The sequence below is a fragment of the Artemia franciscana genome, chromosome 5 (genome assembly GCF_032884065.1).
Source record: "Artemia franciscana chromosome 5, ASM3288406v1, whole genome shotgun sequence".
In the NCBI taxonomy this organism is placed as follows: Eukaryota; Metazoa; Arthropoda; class Branchiopoda; order Anostraca; family Artemiidae; genus Artemia; species Artemia franciscana.
The window spans coordinates 38,943,285-38,949,685 of record NC_088867.1 but is presented as its reverse complement, the minus strand read 5'-3'; the positions used below and the strand labels follow the sequence as shown (position 1 = coordinate 38,949,685).

Below are 6,401 nucleotides of genomic sequence, written 5' to 3'. Positions count from 1 at the left end.
AGTAACTATGTTTTTGTGATCGAGGATGATTTTTTTTTTAATTTTTTTTATAATTATTCTATTTTGAAGGTTCTTGTGTACCTGGAGTTATTCTTAAATAATTGGAACAAAAAGTCAAACAAAAAGCGTAAAGAGCGGAGTATTGAGAAGGGTGTAACAAACTTATATACGTAATAGTTTTTGTTTTCGTTTTAAGTTTTAATGTTGCTCCTTATTTTCAGTTGAAAACTCTTTTTTTTTTAATCAAACAGTTCGTGGTAATGAACTGTAGTAAGGAGCGACCCAACTAAATAATAACCAAAACTCTAAAAAATGGAATTTTTATACTAATAGATACATCAAAGGAATCAGATTTTTATTCTGATTTTAAGTATATACGTTTCATCAAGGGGCTGTTCCCTCCTCAACGCCTTGCTCTTTACACTAAAGTTTTTTTATTGTTTTAAAGAGTAGAGTTGTGTGAAAGAGTCAAACTTTAGCGTAAAGAGCGGGGCGTTGAAGTGGGGACAGTCCCTTTCATATACCGACTAATTTCTGTTCGCCCCTTACTTTCTGTCGAACAAAGAAGCATCATGAGTTCCTTTGCACTGTCCCGCTAGATTGTTATTTTTTGCAGTCCCCGGCAACCGAATGCATATGACTACGCTTGGCATCGTTTTCCAAGGCCAAGTTATTCACGATTTCTTGAGCATTTTAAAACATCGACTTCTTTTTACTTAACCTGTTGCCACCATTAAACGTCATTGAAGCCTGAAGCCGTGCTCGTTGCGGCTGTGAATTTCTGTAGCTATCGGCTATAGCGCGTTCTGGTCTTAAGCCATTTGATGTAATATTCTGTAAATGTGTACTAAAGTCTTGCAGTGTATTGTTGATTATTTCTTGAAGATATAAGGCGTGATTGACCTTGGTTTTGCAATTTTGGATTATTCATTCCTGAAAACAGTCATCATAGAGGTTAGTAGCCTGTTCTGCTTCAGTTCAATCAGTATCCCCACTGATGTATATGAACCCTTTTTGACCTGTCATTCAATCTTAGGTCCCACACAATTTACCTCAAATGATTCTGAACATACTGTATTTGTTCCTTCTTCTTTCCGCTTTGCATCTTCAGGCCCAGAATTTAATATGCATAGCAATTGGTCCAATACCAACGCGAAGATTAAACCGGATATCCCTCATGGAGAAAACTGATTATTCATAAAAAAGAGCAATTATGAGGATTTTGAATATATACTTTTATATTGTGTATAAAAAGGAAAAATAAAAGCAAGGTAAAATTCTTGTTAATTGACTTCTCGCTATCTCGAAAAGGGTTTAGGTTAGGAAAATGAAACTTTTAGGGATGTGTCTACAGGCTAAAGTATGTCCCGGGAAGGTGTTTTAAAGTACCCACCTCTACTCCTTCTCCCTTTAGAGAGCCCCGAAATTTGCCTACATGACAGGTCTATACGTATTGAAATTTTGACAAAACAACATTTTACCTTAATTTTCAGTTACTAGTTGCCTTTTCTCTGCCTTTACTTCTGAAAATGCAATTCCTGTTATTTGAGTAGAGTTTTGAGCCATATCAATGTTTTTTTTTCAAAATTTAGGAAATGTATTTGCATATCTTTAAAACCTTATAAAATGGAATTGAGCGAAGTTATGAAGCTGAAAACAATTTTGTTGTACTTCAATTAAGCAGAAGATCTATTTTGCAAGGTTTCACTTTTATAACACACATATTTTTAAAGGTCATCAAAGGTCAGGGCCCTCCAGAGGGAGAAGGAGTGGAGGTAGTTACTTCAAAATACCTTCCCAGAGCATACTTTAGTCTGTAGATTCATCCCTGAAAGTTTCATTTTCATAACTAAACCCTTTCCGAGATAGCAAGAAGCCAATTAACTAGAATTTTACCAAAAGAAAAAATAATTTATGTATTGATTTTAGACGCTCAAAATTTTATACCTATTCAAAAAATGTCACAAGTAGGCTTTGCTGTTTACTAATTAATATTTATTTATGCAAATGAGTTTGCTAAAGCTTGACGCTTTTGTACTGTAATGTGTACTTCCCATTTTTGACTTCTAAAAATTCACATTTATTACTTCCGAATGTTTCGTCTACGGAACCCGTCAGTTTTGAAGGTTTTTCTGTTTATCCTAAGGAATTGCACACTGTCTGTTTCAGACGTAGGCTGACAACTTAATGCCTCCGAAGTTGCTCTCGGGTCTGTGTCCGGTCCTTCCTACCCGTCTCCAAGGTTTTAGGGTATGTTTACGCACCTTTTGCGTATTTCTAAGACCAATGATCACTACAGATGAGACCATGGTTACCAAACTTTTGGGGTCTTTTTCACACTTTTTGGGGTCTTTGACACTTTTCACTCTTCGGCCAAATCGTAGTACTTTCTCTTAAAATAATATCTTTTGTGAAACGTATTAAGCTTTTTTGAGAGAAATCTCCGCACACACAAAGCATAAGTCATATTCGAATGGGCACTAAAGGCACATGTAAGGCTCAATGGAGGCGTTCTGGGTCTAAATAGTGGGAAACTAAAAATAGTGAAAGTTATTTCTCGACAAATAGTTATCCAGTGATTTTTCAAGTGTTGCTCAATGATTCCTTAAAAATCCCTGCAAGAACATTTTTGTGGAGTCTTTAGCGGCTCATTGATGTGTACATTAGTATTCTTTAACATGTGCTTTATGTATGCTACTTTGATAAGACCCAAAATGGCTTCAATAAGCCTTTAAAACTACACCAGGTCTCAGACTTTTAGCGAAATACGGTTGTTTGAGAAAACATAGAGATAGAAAAAAGAATAAAGGCTAGATTTGGCAAAATTTCGCCGTTAACCCGAACTCGTACTAAATTTCTAAACCTGAAATTGTGGCTGTCATTTCAGAAGCCTAGCAATATAATGATAAAATCCCTATCATCATTCTTCCTGGACTATACAAAATGAAAAAAAGTGATAGGCTAAACAAACTCCATGAATGTAATTTCGAATTTTTTCAGAATCTGTCCTCTAAACTAAACACTTCACCAACAAAATTGTTATTTTATTAGATTGAAACAAATTACAGTTACTGTATTTCTGGAGTAGCTTCCAGTTTATATCCCAGTCACCCCCCCCCCTTTAAGAAATGTCTGGACATAACCCAACACTATATCCAAAAATTACTGATTTTACTGGGGATTTTTCTTATGTTCAAATAGGCATTGTTAACCGTAACCAACTGCTGAAAAGAAAAATACAAATTAACAAAACGAGGAAACTTTTGGTATATTCTAAGGCAATATCTTGGCATTGGGTTTGGGTAGTGGGACTGGGATTCAGTTAATCTGGATGCAACTCTGAAATCCAATAAATCGAAATTTTCTAAGTGTTATAAAGTAAACAATTTCTATCATAGTGTTTGGTTCGGAACAGACCTTAAAGTAAACTATTGCCCTTTGTTTTACTTCTATGCAAAACATTTTCTATTGTAATAATTAATGAATCTAAATCTAAGGGGACTCTCCCCCCCTCCCTGTATCCTCCTATGAAAGTCCCCGTTGACGACGTATTACAACTCTCCAAACTTTAAAGATAGTAAATTCGCAGCCGTTTTGTTTGGGAAGTAGAATTAGAAGATTGAAGGGTCCAAAATTACCCCTTAGCTCTCAGAACTAGAAAGAAAAGACCTTATAAATGGTACTAGAATTAATACATCTTTATTTTTGACCGCTATTTAGTACCTGAAAAAAATTGAATGAAATGAAGCTTTTTTCTATGGAATCGTCCATGTATTTTTTGCTTCGCTAGCATCTTTTTACATTTCGTTCTTCTTATCTTAAAATTCAAAGTTTGACCCACAACTACTGTTCTTCTGCCTGCCCAGCTATTTTCTGTCCAAGTTTACCGAGGTCAAAAGTAAACGACGAACAAAATTAAAAGTTGGCTTCAAGAAATGCACCTTTGCCAGTCACAGCTTAATCAGCTAAATTATTGGCCGCAAATGAGCGTTAAAAGTATTCTATATAATTGCAACAAAGTTCAGTTAGTTGAAAAAATCTACTTTTCGCAGAATACGAAATTCAACTGACCTGTTGATCATAGATTGCAGAACGGATCCAACACATAAAAGTGCAAATAATACTTGAGTCAGTAGAGTAAAATTTATGCTGGGACTATTTTTTCTTTGGGGGTTCAACTAGAAAAAAAAAATCAGTTTATGTCAATGAATGTGAGCTTCGAAATACTTTTGTGTGATGCTTAGTATTTCATTGGGGGAGGGGTAGATCTGGAATCCTAAATACGCCCTTGTAGTCAAGTAAAACCAAAAGTATATTTTCTTGCATAGCATGGACCCAGGTGGCCGTGAAATCCAATATAATTGTCCAACAAAGGGGGGGGGGCCCTTGAGACCCTGAGAGTGCGCTCATTATGGGTGTAAAAGCATCGTTATGTTATTTTTTATCTTACATCATCTTTGGAAATAAATTGGTTTTTTCATCACTTGTTTTATAGTTCGTTAAGGTGTATTCAGTAGTGAGTTCGAGAGTCGGTCTTGGAAGAAATTTAGAGCTATTGTTTGTCTTGATTTTGTGTCTTACCGTATAATTTTCAGAAAATACATTTGTTTAATAGACTGAATAATTCTTTGCAGTTGTTGGATAACGTATCTAATATAAACAGTATTAGAGTTTCTTTTTTCCTTCTTAAATCATCAGTTTTTTCGACTTAGATTTATAAAATTGTAAGAAACCTTTGAGGATTACCAATTTTGCCGACAATTCATGTAGGCTACCTCAGACCAAAATTCTCCTAAACCACTGCGAGAATTTCTTGCTCTCTCCATTTGAGACATCATTCGTTATTTTTAGCTCTAAACAAGTGAACAATCTGACAGAGGCGCCATTTGGACCAAAGCTTGGGGTGGGCATAAACCCCATCTTGGGCCCCTCCGACTCACTTCGTGTCGCGTAATCATCTAGGAAATGGGCATTTGACAGAACTTGAGAATTTTATTATGTATCTTACCAATAGCAAATAGCGTAATTACCCCAAGGGTCGTCAAGTAATTACGCTCTTTGGTTAATAGGCGTGCAGTAATTTCAAATCACTTGGACAGAATGGATTATGTTGGACATAATGGATTATTATGGCCGGCAAAGGGCTCTTTGTGGTGGAAGCTTGGGCCCCCTGGAAAATCAGGGGAGAGCATTTTCCCACCCCTGACCCCCCCCCCCAAATGGCGCCTCGCTATCTGACATAAAGTGAACTATTTATAAAACAAGGGTTTTTTTCAATTACTTGATCTTTAAATAATTTTCTTTCTTCCAACAGATCATTTCATTGCATTTACTTGACGTATGGCCTTTGGCTGCAACATGTACAATAAGTTGTTTCTCATTTTCTTTTTTTTTTGGGAATGTTATTTCATTCCAGAATTAAGTTTGATATCTACCTATAGTATTATCAATTCAAATGATTTTATATCCCCCCTCCCCCTGTGAATCTCTGCCTGCTTTTCCTCGTCACCTAAAACGGATGCGAATTCTTCAGATTATTATTCAGCTTGATAATGTGAAAAGACGGCGTTTGGTCATCACCTTTTCGTTTTGTGTGGCAGAAGAAACATTCCAAAATTATTGACAAGATGTTAAAAACTCATTCATCGTCTCTTGTCATAAATTTATGATTGGATCATATTTTTTCCATATGTCACATACCTTTTTTTTAATCCGGAAAAATCTTAGTATTTTAATTTGTATTTCAAATGCTCACCTGAAAGCAGAAACACGATATGCTTGGGTGATGCGGGATGGTACTGAATTAGGTGACCGACTTTTGAAATAATTGCAGTCAAACGGTAAACTATAGCCTAGGCCTAGCGCTTTGATAAATCGTCACATCGGGTAGTTTTACTTGAAACCGGTTTTTCGACAGGTTAATCTTCAGCGCTTAGAAAAAGCAAATTTGAGCTGTTATGATGCTTGAAGCTTTTGAAGATAAATAATGGTTGTTGGTGGGACTAGGAAAATGGGCCAAAACTTCTTCTCGGCTGACTTGTTTAAATTCCAGACTATTTCACCGTCATAAGTAAAAAAAAATCCCTGTAAAGTTCATACATAGAAACACGCCCTTTGAGTTACGCAGCTACTGAGGAACCACCTAAACTTTTCTGTCGCTGAGCCTCTTTCCAAATGCGGTATAATCCTGGACTAGGGGCTATTGAGAAGGGAACATGTTGCGAAAACAATTCTTACTTCATAATACTATATTTCCTATGTGTTTTTCTGTTTGTTTTTTTTTAATTTCATGATAGTTAATTCAATTTACGTTTACACGGGTTGAAATAAGGGGATCGTTATCCTTTCGATTGCGTGGCAAGGCGAAATGGATCGGCAATATATAATTTGGGCTATATATT

General features: G+C 35.9%; 1 protein-coding gene across 1 annotated transcript in view; it reads left to right on the top strand.

Annotated features, from left to right (window-relative positions):
* The first annotated feature begins 807 nt into the window (after positions 1-807).
* The window catches only part of LOC136027382 (ecdysone receptor-like), a 113,528-nt gene continuing 107,934 nt past the window's right edge, over positions 808-6,401 (top strand). The window contains exon 1 of the mRNA XM_065704569.1: positions 808-954. The gene's annotated coding sequence lies outside the window, so the exon portion shown is untranslated. The remainder of the gene's footprint in view (positions 955-6,401) is intronic.